The 16,705-nt window shown below is 31.1% G+C and overlaps 2 long non-coding RNA genes across 12 annotated transcripts; both read right to left on the minus strand.

Annotated features, from left to right (window-relative positions):
- Positions 1-276: 276 nt before the first annotated feature.
- LOC136206766 (uncharacterized) lies at positions 277-8,034 on the minus strand. Of its 10 annotated transcripts, none has more exons than XR_010676431.1 (8): positions 7,741-8,034; positions 7,607-7,643; positions 6,572-7,222; positions 5,853-6,342; positions 1,753-1,967; positions 1,618-1,671; positions 540-1,355; positions 277-447 (listed from the first exon to the last, which is right to left on the minus strand). It is a non-coding gene; the product is annotated as an uncharacterized lncRNA (long non-coding RNA). The 10 variants fall into 10 exon arrangements; XR_010676427.1 differs by having other exon boundaries at positions 7,577-7,643; XR_010676426.1 differs by having other exon boundaries at positions 6,572-6,728; positions 7,070-7,643.
- Positions 8,035-11,662: 3,628 nt separating this feature from the next.
- Positions 11,663-13,408, minus strand: LOC136205349 (uncharacterized). Of its 2 annotated transcripts, XR_010675914.1 has the most exons (3): positions 12,883-13,311; positions 12,477-12,642; positions 11,663-11,858 (listed from the first exon to the last, which is right to left on the minus strand). It is a non-coding gene; the product is annotated as an uncharacterized lncRNA (long non-coding RNA). The 2 variants fall into 2 exon arrangements; XR_010675913.1 differs by having other exon boundaries at positions 11,663-12,642; positions 12,883-13,408.
- Between the last annotated feature and the right edge of the window lie 3,297 nt (positions 13,409-16,705).

Genomic DNA, 16,705 nt, shown 5'->3' on the forward strand with positions numbered 1-16,705 from the left:
TGGAATCTGCAACATGAATGTTACTTCTAATGCAACATTTAAATTGTTATTTACAACAATTTTTATTGTTTAAAATTTGTAACAATTTTAACTGGCATTTGCAACATATTTATTAATTTTTGCAACAATTTTAACTGATTGTTGCAACATATTTTGTATCATTTTACAACATTTATAATGAATTTTGTAACTGTTGCAATCGGCATCCTTTTTGTTGCATTTCTCTTGAATAATTTAGACCTGTAATAAATGCAAATTTTGACTAATTTCGGAAGGTGTAATCTGAAATATAATAAATATACTTCTAAACAATGATCCAAATCATACATACACAATCTCTTACAAAATAAGATAGAGTATCATAATATATGTCCAATACATAGTTTTCAAATTCTAAGAAACCACAATCTTTCATTGATATCCTTCGTTATCTTCCCCATCATCATCCTGTACAAGAATCGACATATAACTCATATCAATTACAAATTCTCGTTATGAAATTATATTATAATAATGTACAAGTTATATAATATATTTACCTTAGTGCTTGGCTCATTCATTACGTTATTTGAAGGAGAGACAGAATCAGCTAACAAAGTTGTCATAGAGTCAACATCAATATTTAAGCCGGGGTTGTGTCATGCCAATTGTTTAATCATCAAAGCCATCTTTATGTCCAACTTTTTGTTCATTTCTCCCTCCATTTTTTTGTGCATTTCTGCCTCCATCTCATGCTCATACTCATGCATACGAGTCACAGAAGGGAACTACTATTTCTGACACAACTCTCATCAAAATTTTGATACATGAATGCAAGCATTCCTATTCCTCCACAACATCCAATATACGTTATTTGCCAATTTATCAACCTTTTCTGACATACAATTTATCATCAAATTGAAAGAACCGCAAAAGGCACAAAACCCATGTCAGTTGATCCCATGTATAAGCTCACAAGCGGAGTGAATCAAGCATTTTTTGTTCCATACAGCTTCTTAAGGTTAGAACCAGTAAGGATAAAACAGAAATATCAAAGAATAAACTAATCCTTATAGATCAAAATCATTCTTTTATATCATCAAGAACAGATAGGAGAGATAAAAAAGAAATTAAGGTTCACCAACTTGTGACTTTATGCATTATATAAACAGTGAAACCACCATAGAAATCAGAGAACCTCAAACATGATGAAACATTTTCCACAAATCAGAACACGCAACCGGTTTATTAAACAAGACAAGAGAATTAGAAAAGAAAACAGAGAAAAATCAGACCAAGAGATTGAAATTACCTAACGGACTTCTCCTCCATCCTTAATCTCTTTGAGTCCATCCAATGATTACATATAGTAGAATCTGTCAATTTTGAAACAAATATCAATCTTGGTGTCTACTCTATTCTATACTAAGAATTAGAAAACAGAGAAGGAAAATTGAAAATGTCACCAAGAAATCAGAAAGCAAATTAGGACTCATTGAGATCTAATTACATAAAAGACCCAAACAAAGAAACACGACACAAATTGAACAAATGCTTTTTTTTTATTGCTCTGCGACAAGGTGTTGAATCAAGGCATCTCCATGCTTTGAGTTTCGATTAAATGAAATTTTTTCTTACTTGGTCCCTCTCAACTGGTTTCCCTGGTTCTCTTTTCCCTTTTCTTCAATTAATCTAGGGGAATAAGAGCAAGAACTAAAATGAGAAGTGGAAATGGAAGAAAAATGTAAGAACCCAAACATGTAGGAATTATACCTCTAAGAACCACGATCGGTCGCATCAAGAACCTGTGCGTTCGGATCGTAAAGGTACCAAACATCGATTTAGAATGAGAGAGAATGCGAGAGGTAGATCCGCAATAACCAGGAAGGGAAGTCGTTGTTAGAATCGCCATCACAGAGGAAGTTAATCGAAGCCTTCGCAGTCCAAAGAGCGGACGCCATGGGTAGGAGCTGTAGGTCTTCGAGTGGCTGGAAAATAAAAAGGAGAGTTAGGTTAAGACTAAGATGGAATTCTTATGAGAGAATCAGGGAAAAAACGTTATTTAAATGGGCTTGGGTTCAAATGAAAAGGAAGGGTATAAATTAGGCCCACTCATGTTTACAATAAATAAATACAAGTGTACACATTCTTATTATATCAAATTCCTTGATAATACCGTTTGGTTTGGAATTTTTGTCTTTTTTAATTTATAAATCATACTCTAAATTATTATTTTTTTTGTATATACTTTAAAAAATAATTTCTAAATGAAAAGGAAAACTGATAAATACTAGAGTAGAAAACGAAATCCTTTAATATAGCTCAATTTAATGGTTAATAAATATTTTGAATTAATAGAAAAATATAAAATTAATATAAATTAATAAAAAATTAATGACCTACTTTATACGTCTATGTTTTAGGAGTATAAGGATGACCAAAATAAATTAATTAATAAACGCATGAACGACTCAATTCTTACGTCTATGTAGGGGTAATGAATAGCGGTCAAAATAAAATCGAAATAAAACGACTCCAATTTATACGCATATGTTATAGGGGTATGAAAGTAGTCAAAATGTAACTATTTTAAATAAAGTGGTCCAATTTATACGCCTATGTTATAGGGGTATCAAATCAATCAAATTAAATGGTCCAAAATTATACGTCTTTTATTATAAAAAAATATAAAAAAGGAGATACATGAATCAGATAAATCAAATAAGTTTAATACAAAAATCACATCTTTTAGTACCAATTTTGGACGGGATAGGGTGATTACTCAAGGTTTTCTTCCCTACACGTAACTAGACCTAGGCATGGGCCGGCGAGCCTGCCCGGCCCGCCCAGGCCTATTTAACCGGGCTTGGACACATGAAAATTCTTCGAGGCCCAGTCCGGCCCAAGCCCGTATAAGCCCGTCAAAAATTGGGTGGGCTTGGCCTTTACGAATTTTGCATCGGGCCGGCCTGGCAAAAATTTAATATTGTATAATTGTTTTCAAAAATTAATATTATATAATTGTTCTTAAAAATTAATATTTATATATATTAATAAAATAATAAATTATTTTAATTGCAACATTATATATTTGTTAGTTTTTCTTTATTTTTGTTGCACTGGATCACTTAAATGGTAATGCAACAATTATAATTTTGTTGCTTTCTCGGTTTTACCTTATTTTTTATAACAATTTAAACAAATTGTTGGATTAACTTGCTTAAAAGCAACATGACAAGCAACAATTAATATTTTTGTTGCATAAATTTTTATAATATTGCTAATTTGAAGATTATTGCAACAAAAATGCAACATTATTGAAATACAACAAAATAAACTCATTTAATGCATCAATTTTCAAGCAACAAATTTAAATTTGGTTGCATTAGGGGTTTTATGGTATAGTGCGGGACGACCCATTTGCCCCTTCAACTATTTAAAAGTGGTATTAACAACCCCCTGTTTTCATTATAACGGAAACAATTATGACATTTCTCATTGCAAACACCAATGTCATAATAAAAAAGGTTATGCACTACTAAAACAAGCTGCAAATGAGGTTAGTATAAACAATACACAAGTTTTCTTGTAAAAATTGCATATATGATTATGCACTACTAAAACAAGTTGTAAATGAGGTTACATATATGCAGACTGGTTCCAATACTTCCATGAACACTTGTCCTAATGTTGGAATTTCATTTTGTTTCCGTTATAATTAAAATAGGGGGTTGTTAATACCACTTTTAAATAGTTGAGGGGGCAAATAGGTCGTCCCGTAAGTTCAGGGGGCAAAATGATTAAAATGGACAAGTTCAGGGGGCTGCGTATGGTTTAGGCTTATGTTTATTTTACATATTATTTATATATTTTTCTAAAACAGCAACTCCCAAAAAAATTGTGAGAAGATATGGAAACCATCTTCAAGAAAATGCATATCTATTTTAGAAAATCCAAAATTCTATTAAATTGACACATAAGCATCCTATTTTCTTAGTGTGTCACGCCAAATTAGAATCTTTAATATTGTGCCAAGTGTGTTTTTTGTTTCCACGTTTTACATATATAATAGATTATATATATATATATATATATATATATATATATATATATATATATATATATATATATATCCTAATAGGCTTTAGTTATATATAGAGAGTTCTTTGCAAACCGTAATTGTAGATTAAGTGATATACAATATTTATGGGCACTCTACCAATTAGAATATATAATTTTAGAAAATCCAAAATTCTATTAAATTGACACTTAAGCATCATATTTTCTTAGTATGCCGTATCGAATTAGAAGTTTTAATATTGTGCCATATGTGTTTTTTGTTTCCACATTTTATATATATAGTATATAACTAGTTGTAGACCCATGCAATGCACGGACTTTATATATTAATTGCACTAGTTTTATATATTAGTTTGGAATAATAATAAAATACTATTTATAATCTATATTAAAATAATATAATATAATATAATAAATGATTTATTTCTTTCATTGTTTAATTTAATTTAATTTTAAACTACATTTTGAATATAAATACTTTTTTTATCTTAGGAAATAATAATAAAATTATATTTTATTTTCTACATCACAAATAAGAAATATTTTTTCTCATAACTCTTAAAGGAATATCACACATTTTATCAAAGTTAGAAAACTGAGATGTTATTAGATAAAATAAATAAATGTCTATAACATAATCTGGAGTTTTAAGGTTATGCTTCCCCAAACTCAAAATAGAATGAGCTATAACTTTAAAAAAATCAAATTTAAGAACAATCAATCAACATTATTAATGTTTACTTATAAATAATCTAATAACCTAAAATTTACAATACGTAGAGTTTGTTAATATAATTTGATTGGCACTGAAACTCTTTATGCCTAGATATGAATAATAATAAATATATTAAACATAAAAAAACTTCACAATAATAAAAAACTCTTTATATATTAAATAATAAATATAATAAATATAAGAGTATCCGAGCGTCCCATTAATTAAGAGTGTGCATCAGTTCAAAACCGAACCAAATACCAAAATTACCAAAATAATTAACACTGTCACCAAACCAAACAATATGTAAAACCAAAATACAACCAAACCGAAATATTCTGTTTAGTTTTAAACCGAACTAATTAAATATGAGTAATTTGGTGCATTTCAGCTTATTTACATTCTTTTCCGACAGAAAAGGATATCAAAATACACCTAAAACTATAAACCGATGCCGAACCAAAGTGTAAAAGAGACAAATCGAAAAACTAAATTGAATCAGTTTAGTTTGGTAATGCAGTTTTAACCGAATAATGCGCATCCTATTAATAATGTCATTGTATTTCATTATCCTAGAGATCTGCTGAATTGCTACTGACATAGAAAATTATAAAATTGCAGCAACTTAACAACTCATTCATCATCATGATAAAAGCCAATCAACACAACAACTATAGTTTATGAGAATTCAAAATCTATTTATTTAATATATATAAGCATAAGTTTAAAAGGCAAACATGTCAACTACACCAAAAGCATCAGTGATATACTACCTACCTACGTGTCACTCGATAGAACCTATTACAATTGCAATAAACACTTCATGCACAATTCATTTCCAAACTCTAACCTGAATTGTTCCTCTCTACTCTCAAAATCTCAATTGCTAAACTCTGCATAATGCAAAAGGAAAATGAAAAACAGTTTCATGAAGCCATTTAGGAGGCTACATGGAACAAACTATAATGAAAATATAACACCCAAAAGAATTGAAATGGAATTTTTTTAAATAATTTAAAACAGAAAAATTGACAACTCTCATGACACAGTTGCTATTGATAAGAGTTGGAGTACTCACACTCTTTTGGTTGCAGAGATGGACCAACTAACAATATCATTGTAAATCCCAGTTCGGCAGAAAGTAGAAGAGACCAATGGCAAAATGAATCTTTTTTTTACTGCAAAAAGAAGAGAGTAGTGACGTCTACATCTAAGATCTTCAAAAATGGAATCATGACCTTAGGGATGTGGACGTCACTGATATCTTCCTAACTGGTCTTTAGCATATGGAAGATTGTTGTGCTCTTGTCCAACCTGATATCAGAGAAAGCACTGAGAAGTAATAAGCAAAGAGAAACTCTTAATTACAACATATTTGATCCACAAATTTAAGTTGCTAAGTTCTATATAGGTAATTATCAAGTTTTATTCATTTAAGCCACTATTGATGAACGCAATCACACATTCATTCTAATGTTGATATCAATTATATAGAGAATTACCATTACTCATAACTGAAAACTTGCAAACCTGAAGATAATATAAATCTCACAAACTTGATGCAACACCTGTAATGAGAAAAAAAAAACACAAATAACTCAAAAGCAAATGTGAAAGGAGGTAAAGATGTGAAAGGGGTAAAGATTCAGTGGATCAGGAAACGTGTATGCGATAACATAAATCAAGCAACTTGCGTTTTCTTTCTTTCATAAAACGCTAAAAACAGTTAATTAAAAACTGAAACTTCGTTTCTTGTCAATTCAAACAGAAAACATGGAGTAAAAGTGAAACATGAACCTGGCTAACAGCAATCCTCAACATAGCCCTTCTAATCCTTGAATATGTCTGCTCTGATACTATCATTTGAACTCTAATCAACTCTCCAACCGACATAACAATGCACATAGAAAGATGTTTTAATATAACAATTGCTTAGGAATCAGAAATTCCACCACTGTTCCAAAAAGAAATCTTAAAGTTATTTTGACTACATAATATATTGATTGTCAACAATGATACCTGGCCAACTATATATTGCATCCAAACAACCTAAGACTTGTTATGAAAATAATGTATGGAAGAAGAAGAAAATGAGGAACAATATACAAAAAGTTCAATGCTGATTTTACTGCTCATGGAGTCATGTAAAAACACCTATGAGGGAGACTATATATATAAAAGAAAAAGTTCAGAGGCAAATTTAGAGCTCATCATCATTTGCAATTTGGAATTAGAAAAAAAATTAGGGAAGCAAATGTTAAACAGGATAGAGGCTAGTTAAAAGGTGTGACCAACCTCGTACCAATTAATCTTGAGAACTGTTGTCTGTGTCAATTTCTCTGATTCTAGTTCAAAGAGATTTTAGCAATATAGCTTTCTTTCTACCCCTTTCACTTAGAAGAAAGTTTAAAATCTAAGTTGTTGTAGTAGAACTCACCACCAAGGATCCTAATTTGATATCATCCATGGAAAAATGAAACATTAATAGCAAGTAAACTAACCACTTTGTCAAATTACTGCAGGTAAAAGCTATTCAATTCAATTTACCCTATAACAGAGCCGAAGCTTAATAAAAACCTAAATCAAATGAAAAGGAAAAGGAATATTTTGGACATAGGAATTATATTGTTTACATTTCTCATTTCTTTTATTCCAAACTCATATTAATACCTCATTAATCATAATTTTCTAATTAAACACAGAGCAAGAACAATTGAAAAGAAATTTTCATAGAACAGAAGAAATGAGAATTAAAATGAAGAAAATGACGTGAAAACTGAAGAAACTGAGAAGAGCAATTACCATAGAACAGAGGAAGTGAGAAATCCTTACATGTCGGGAAAACCAAAACAGAAGAAGTGAGAAAAGCCTACATTTGAAATTAGCAGAAATTTTTATCCAAAAAAACTAACGGGAAAAGATAGAGCAAAAAGAGGAATGGAGAAGAAATTAGCAGAAATTTTTACCCAAATAAACTTTTGCAAATATCATCACATGCATTAATCGGCCAGCAGAGTAACCCCAGAGACAGATGAAGAATACAACAGAACCGATAGAGGCAGGCGACACCGATTGAGATGGAAGAAATGGGAAATTTTTACCCAAATAAATTTTTGCAAATATCGCAGGCGACACCGATTGAGTTGAAGAAATGGGAGGAAAGTATAAAACTGTCGAGGAGGGAACCGTGTTAAAATAACGTGAAATGAGAGAAGGCCGACACTAATTGAGATTGAAGAAATGGGAGGAAAGTATAAAACTGTCGAGGAGGGAACCGTGTTAAAATAACGTGAAATGAGAGAAGGCGATGCTTTAGAAAAATGACACGTCAGTAAAGATAGTCTTAAAATACGACACATCAGCAATATTTTCTACAGATTTAGTATATATATATATAGATAGATTTTAGAAAATCCAAAATTCTATTAAATTGACATATAAACATCATATTTTCAGAGTGTGCCATGTCAATTTAAAAGCTTTAATATTGTGTCAATTGTGCTTTTTGTTTCCACGTTTTATATATATTTAATAGATAATTTTAGAAAATCCAAAATTCTATAAAATTGACACATAAGCATTCTATTTTCTTAGTGTGCCACGTCAAATTAGAAGCTTTAATATTATATCAAGTGTGTTTTTTGTTTCCACGTTATATATATATATATATATATATATATATATATATATATATATAATAGATTCCATCTTTCTTTTGCCATTATTTTCAATATTTGCCTACATTCTGTTTCTTTTGCATATTATTTATATATTTTTCTAAAACAGCAACTCCCAAAAAAAAATTGAGAGAAAATATGGAAACCATTTTCAAGAAAATGCATCTCTATTTTAGAAAATCTAAAATTTTATTAAATTGATACATAAGCATCCTATTTTCTTAGTGTGCCACGTCAAATTAGAAGCTTTAATATTGTGCCAAATGTGCTTTTTGTTTCCACGTTTTATATATAATATATATATCCTAATAGGCTTTAGTTTTTTTTTTTTTTTTTACAGCTTGAATGTCAGTAGGCAATAAAATGAACAATCGAGCAGTGCATTCTGAACTAAACTCCACAGAAAAGTATGAGAACAGTATAAATATCAGAAAATGGCCTTAAAACGAGAACGGAAGTTAATACGACACGGTCACGAATTCTCTTCTTCATATTTTTCTAACAGAATAATTAACCATAGAGTAAGAAGTATAGATAGTAGTTGAACATGTTTACCTTTGGTTCCTCATAAATGAAGTCAACTAGATTATCTCTACTATGAAAGAAAGCATTAGTTTCTCCTTCAAACATTCTGTATCTATCCCCCTCATTCGACTCTACATCAACATTAGTAGATCTGTAACCTTCATACTCAAACCTTTCATCTCTAGAATATTTTTCATGAACCTGATGACTGATAACATATATTATCTCGCAGCTTCAAAATGGATTCAGATTCTATAGATTTCCAACTGTAATTTCACAGTATGAACATAGTAATTTTCAACAAAATCACTTTCCCTGTATCTTTCAGGTAATCTTCTTGGTGACATCTTACTCCTCAACCTTCCATTATGAGCATAGTGATCCCAATGCTCATTTTCAATTTCCAGAAAATTGAAACTTTATTAACATATTTAGTTCCATAAACTGAAATATATATCTACCTTGAAATTGAAGTACATAACAAGTATAAAGCTGCAATAACAAGATAAAAATGATGAACTTCTTTCATTCTTATTCTTCTTCTTCTTCGTCTTATGAACCTACAAGCATGAGACTTTCAGTACAGAAAAATATATCCGAAGGAATATTACACTTACTTACAATCTCTTAGAGAGTTTTCTCTCCAAAATCATATGAACACAACTTCCTATTTAAAGAAAGAAAAACCTTATCTCCTTTCTTTGAATATGCAACTTTCCCTTCTACAGAACAGTTAAACACTCCCCCAGAAAATTGTCTTGTAACAGAATATAATCTAGTCCAAGTAAATGCAACTCCATCCTTCTTCCTCTCATATATGTCAACACACCTTTCCAAACTCGTACTAAAAAAAATGATAGAAAGGCACCCTCCCAGAGCATCTAAACAGATAGGAATTCCTTTAGTTTGGTAAACAAGCTCCTGTACTATAGAAAATGTCTCTTTTGCACTATCCACAAATTCCATTTCCACGAAGTGTAATACTACTATCGTACCCAACGTAAGGACAATCCTGAATCCTTCTCCAACAACTTGACCTCAATTCAAAAATCCAAACTTGGGAGAAACTGCATCCCTTCTTCGATATAAATACTACAGCCTTGAAATCATCTCTGGTAGAGTCATAACCCAAAGCAAATTTGAGTTTGCGAGTATGTGTCACAGGGAAAGCTGGAAGGATCCTGTACTTTTTGGTCGATGGATTCCATACATAAAATTCACAAGGGAATGTATACAAAAGAACCAAACCGTTGCAATAAGAAAAGAACAATGGATATGAGCTGGATGGAAAGAATTTATCAAGTACCACCTCTTGTTGGAACTCTTCGTTGAAATCTAAAGCATGAATTATCAGGCCCTTGTTATCCTTCCACTATACTCCTAGGTCAATCAGCTTGCGATGAATCCTATTTTCAGAAGATATTTTGAAATGAGAATTGCAAACACAAAACGATTTGCAAACACATTTAAAACGAATAAGAGATTTCACTGGCAACCAAAGAAGTATCTCATTGATCAATTCATGCGGAAGATTAGCCATAGCTAGGCAGAGCAGTAACCTCAATTTGATAAGTTCTTGTACAACTATCTACTGTCGCCGCCGCCGCCGGGAAGCCTATTTCCTGAACATTTTGCTTCTATAGGAAATCAACACTCGCCTAATAGGCTTTAGTTATATATAGAGAGTTCTTTACAAACTGTAGTTGTAGATTAAGTAATATACAATATTTATGGGCCCTTAACTAATTAGAATATATAGTTTTAGAAAATCCAAAATTCTATTAAATTGACATTTAAGCATCTTATTTTCTTAGTATGCCATATCAAATTAGAAGCTTTAATATTGTGTCAGGTGTACTTTTTGTTTCCACGTTTTATATATATATAATAGATTCTATCTTTCTTTTGCCATTATTTTCAATATTTGCCTACATTTTGTTTCTTTTGTATATTATTTATATATTTTTCTAAAACAGCAACTCCCAAAAAAATTCTGAAAAGATATGGAAACCATCTTCAAGAAAATGCATCTCTATTTTAGAAAATCCAAAATTCTATTAAATTGACACATAAGCATTTGAGATTTCTTTGCAAACCGTAATTGTAGATTAAGTGATATACAATATTTATGGGCACTCTACTAATTAGAATAGGGTTAATACACATATTTGCCCCTGTATTTGTCCGTTTAAACAGATTTGCCCCTATATCGAATAAACACATAAATATATCCTTATATTTTTTAAAAAGCAGCAAAAATGCTCTAATCTAACAGAATAGTGATCTGGCACTAACGGTGCAACATGTCACCCTCCACATCATCTGACACGTCAACTAAAAAATGACACATTAAATTTTTAACGACAAAATTTTACGCGGCAAAAGTTTTCATGATAAAATTTTATGCGACGAAATTTTACACAACAATTGTTCTAAATCTGTCGCCAAATGAAACCATATCTACAAATTAGCGACAAAATTCGTCCTCTATAGTAATTCTAAATTTGCCGATGTAACTGTAGAATGATTTTAAGTGCCCTATTAGGGATTTATTTATTTTTATATTATATTTTATAGATAAATTTTATACCTAATAATAATTGACCATGCTTAAATTTCAATCAACAAAACTTTCAGATCATTTGAAAAAGAGCATATAATATAAAAATTTACAAATTTTGATAAATGTCTAAATTGAATAAATTTTATAAATGGATCCAAATGGACATATTACAAATGTTATTTCTAAATTGGACAAAAATGATATTACAACTATTATTTCCAATTTTGACAGCCAACAATTATACATCTTATGCTTCATGCTGATCTTGCTGCTTCCTCCATATTAACATCAGTTTCTTCATACTCGTCCAACTCCATGCCTGTCACAACAAGGTAATCATTTCTCCTAAATTTTGGATGAACCTTTTAGTGGAGAAAAGGACAATTAAAATAGCATTTGTCTATAGAGGATAAATCCTACAATTAAAACAATTCAACTCTAACCAACACTCTTGGAGTGAAAAAACCAAAACCAAAAGGAGCATTCTTCAAGAGTTCATTTGCATCACAGTGAACTAACTATCAATTCAGCATTCAACTTGAACAAATCAGTTCAAAGTAACATATCTCAAGCATCAGAACATCAGAAATTAGCTAATGGATTAATTTGACTAAGTTGTCGACTAAATTGATTTTTACACAAAATGCATTTTGAGTAAATTGACCATAGGAGCAAGTATAAATCTAAAAACAAATAACTAGGCTTGACTTTCATTTTCTACTGTACACACCCACACCTTCATATTCCTGCTATAAAACGAAAGGCAATATACTATCATGTACCAGAATCCATATTTTAAAGCCATTTCAGGTGTGTTGCAATTTTAGTAGCCAAATTCAATGCCAATGTCATGATCACTCATCTAATAACCAAGCATACACTAATCAGATATAAGGGATTTAGACTCGCGGAACCGAACCTTACTCCCTTGATTTACCTGTCCAAAAGAGTGCCGTTTCATCTGGTAACATAACCAATTTCTTCAAGACTTACTCCTCCTTTTGCAGCGGTCTCAGAGAACCCACTCTTCAAGTTTGAAATCTAGTGTTGGGCCTTCGCCACCACGCCTGGCTCCCAATTGTCACGAACAAGTGCACGCTGGCCTGTAAAGTAACACACCAAATTCCAATAGAACTCAACACATACAAAATTAAACAAGCATACGAATAGATCAATAAAAAATTCCTGGGAAGCCTCGAATTTTTATCAAAATCTATAATAAATGAGCCGCACCCAGTAGTAAAGAATCCATTAAAAACCAAAATGCTCAATCAATTAAACAAGAAAAATTACAGAGATTCAATAATAGGAAGAAAGATGAAACCATTTCAAAAGAAACTAACCTGACGATTTAAAGTGGTAGGGTTATGTCTAAGCCCTGACTATAACCCACTTCAGTCTTGGTTACACCAGGAACTCTCTGGAATACCAATTCGACACCCCAGAAGCATCCGACACCAAATTGAGCGAATCGCTAGCCAGGAGGAGGCACATCGTCGTCGGGACCTTGAGGGATTGTTGGGTCCATGACGGATGGGTCAGGAGAATCCAAGCGGGACCTCGAGTAAATCTCTGATGCTCTGGATCCAGTGGTCGGGCTAATTTAAAAAGACATGACCGGATCCTTTGCTTCCTCGTTTTCCAGAGAAGAAACCATCATCGTTCATGGTCGAAAGCGTCGTTGTTATCCTCCATTTTCCAGCCGCCTTAGTTCTTCTTCCTAGAGATGAAGATGAAAGTGAAAGGTCATTACATATTCAGCGGGTAAATTAGGGTTTGGGTATGCCATGTGTTATAATTTTTATTAGGGTATAAATTTATTTTAATGATGTGTAATTTATTAATTGGTGGTGTATTAATAGATGTGCTGACTAGATTAACGGTGTTATGTCAAATAAGCAAAACGTTTAGATTAGGGCATTTTTGCTGGAATTTGAAAAAATTAAGGGTATATTTATGTATTTATTTGATATAGGGACAAATCTGTTTAAACGAACAAATACAAGGGCAAATATGTGTATTAACCCAATTAGAATATATAATTTTAGAAAATCCAAAATTCTATTAAATTGACACTTAAGCATCATATTTTCTAAGTATGTCATATCAAATTATAAGCTTTAATATTTTGTCAGATATGCTTTTTGTTTCCACGTTTTATTTATATAATAGATAATTTTAGAAATTTCAAAATTTTATTAAATTGACACATAAGCATCCTATTTTCTTAGTGTGCTATGTCAAATTAGAAGCTTTAATATTGTGTTAATTATGCTTTTTGTTTCCACGTTTTATATATATAATAGATAATTTTAGAAAATCCAAAATTCTATAAAATTGACACATAAGCATTCTATTTTCTTAATGTGTCACGTCAAATTAGAAGATTTAATATTATGTCAAGTGTGATTTGTGTTTCCACGTTTTATATATATAATAGATTATATCTTTCTTTTACCATTATTTTCAATATTTGCCTACATTCTGTTTTTTTTTTTTTTTGCATATTATTTATATATTTGTCTAAAACAGCAACTGCAGAAAAATTTGTGAGAAGATATGGAAACCATCATTAAGAAAAGGCATCTCTAATTTAGAAAAGGGTTAATTACAAATAACTACCCTGTGGTTTGACCAATTTGCGATGTGGTACTTGTGGTATTTTTTTTTGCAAACACAACCTTATGGTTGCAAAATTTTACATGTTTTTTTTACTTTGCCAAATTAGACTGATAACGACTTCGAAATGAAAATTTTCAAGAATTAAACTTGTTTGGTATCATATTTACTATGGAACCATATTCTTAATTTTTCAAAATAATCATTTTTGGAGTTTTCTCTCTCTAAATATTATCTTTCTCTCTCATAAAAAACAACACCTAAATGACCTCAAACCTAAAAAGTTGAAGAATTAAAGTTGCTTAAAATATCATTTAGCTCTTGAAAATTTTCATTTCAAAGTCGTTATCGGCCAAATTTGGAAAAGTAAAAAAACATGTAAAATTTTGCAACCATAGGATTGTGTTTGCAAAAAAAAAATACCACGGGTACGACATCGCAAATCGGCCAAACCACATGGTAGTTATTTGTAATTAACCCTTTAGAAAATCCAAAATTCTATTAAATTGACACATAAGCATTCTATTTTCTTAGTGTGACACCAAATTAGAAGGTTTAATATTGTGTCAAGTGTGCTTTTTGTTTCCACGTTTTTTATATATAAAAAGGCTTTAGTTATATATAGAGAGTTATTTGCAAACTGTAATTGCAGATTAAGTGATATACAATATTTATGGGCACTCTACTAATTAGAATATATAATTTTAGAAAATCCAAAATTCTATTAAATTGAGACTTAGCATCCTATTTTCTTAGTGTGCCATGTCAAATTAGAAGCTTTAATATTGTGTTAAGTGTATTTTTTGTTTTCACGTTTTATATATATAATAGATAATTTTTGAAAATCCAAAATTTTATTAAATTGACACATAAGCATCCTATTTTTTTAGTGTGCCATGTCAAATTAGAAGCTTTAATATTGTGTAAAGTATGCTTTTTGTTTCCACGTTTTATATACATAATAGATGATTTTAGAAAATCCAAAATTTTATAAAGTTGACACATAAGCATTCTAGTTCTATAGTATGCCACGTCAAATTAGAAGTTTTAATATTATGTTAAGTATACTTTTTATTTCTACGTTTTATATATATAATAGATTATATCTTTTTTTTGCCATTATTTTCAATATTTGCCTACATTCTGTTTCTTTTGCATATTATTTATATATTTTTCTAAAACAGCAACTTCCAAAAAAATTTGTGAGAAGATATAGAAACCATCTTCAAGAAAATGCATCTTTGAAGGTCCCAACTGGTGCAACATGGCAAATAGAGCTTGTCAAAACTGGTGTTGCTATTCCGTTGGGAAATGGCTAACAATAATTTGTTGATTATTACTCTTTATTATATGGATCCTTTCTACTTTTCTGATATAAATATGAAGATTCCAAAATCTGCACTTTCAATGTTTGTATATTTGATATGACCGTGGTAGAAATTGACTATTCGTACCATGTCAACGAAGAAAATGTGGAGCCCAATCATGAGGAACAATTCCATGGACCAATCAATTAAGAAATCATTCAAATTGGTGTACCGCCATCTCGAAAACCAGAAGAAAAATCAATGTCACAATTCTGTACACCTTGGAAGAAGATCAAGCAGGAGAATCACACCGGACTACCTCAAGGTAAACATTTCATTCTCACAAAATAAAGAAAGTTCAAATTGTATTAGTTTTTCTTTCAATGAAACCAGAGGACTTGATTTTGCAGCAAAGACAAGCAACATGGACTTGGTTGTGAAGAGAACAAAAAGATTCACTGCTGAAGAAAAATCTAATGAAAGAATGTTCCAGGAGATCATTCAGTTCATTCAGATATCACGACATCAAATACAAATTAATATTATTAATGGCAAATTGAACTCATTTTTTTCAACACTCTATATATAAAAATAACCTATTTATTCCTTAAACTTGCTTAAAGTGCTTATTAATCTTCTAAAATTAATATGGCTGAATAAAATGAAATTTTAGATCAATTGAAATGCCTTAACTTTAAACAAATTCAGAAAATTGCTAATGTAAGCAAGTTTTGGAAAGCTAAGAGCATCTCCAATGGTTCACAACCACTCAATATATATGCCACATCATCTATTTAGTAAACTGCATTTTATTAATCTATCTAACTGCAATGGTTAAACTCTATAACCACTTAATCATAAAGGATCAACCAATCACAATGGATCCATCAATTAATTAAACTTTATCATATTATTTTAAAAATAAAAAATATATTATAAGAATAATCGAAAAATAAATCCCATAAAACAAGGGTTTTATGGTGAAGAGGGTGAGAGATAGATCTAGGGAAAGGGGGGTGGCTGGTGGTGAGGAGGCTGCGGCGGCGGCTAGGGCGGAGGGATTGGAGGGCCTTGGCGTGATGGGGGAGGGCGTCGGGAAGGAGGAGAGAGGCAGGGGAGAAGGGAAAATTGGGGGATACGGCGGGTTGGGCGAATGGTGATAAGGGGATGGTCGATGGATCTGACGAGGCAGGAGGTGATGAGGCGGTTCTGGAAAGGGGGTATGGGTTTTTGGGCGAAG

Source organism: Euphorbia lathyris, chromosome 9 (genome assembly GCF_963576675.1).
Source record: "Euphorbia lathyris chromosome 9, ddEupLath1.1, whole genome shotgun sequence".
Classification (NCBI taxonomy): Eukaryota; Viridiplantae; Streptophyta; class Magnoliopsida; order Malpighiales; family Euphorbiaceae; genus Euphorbia; species Euphorbia lathyris.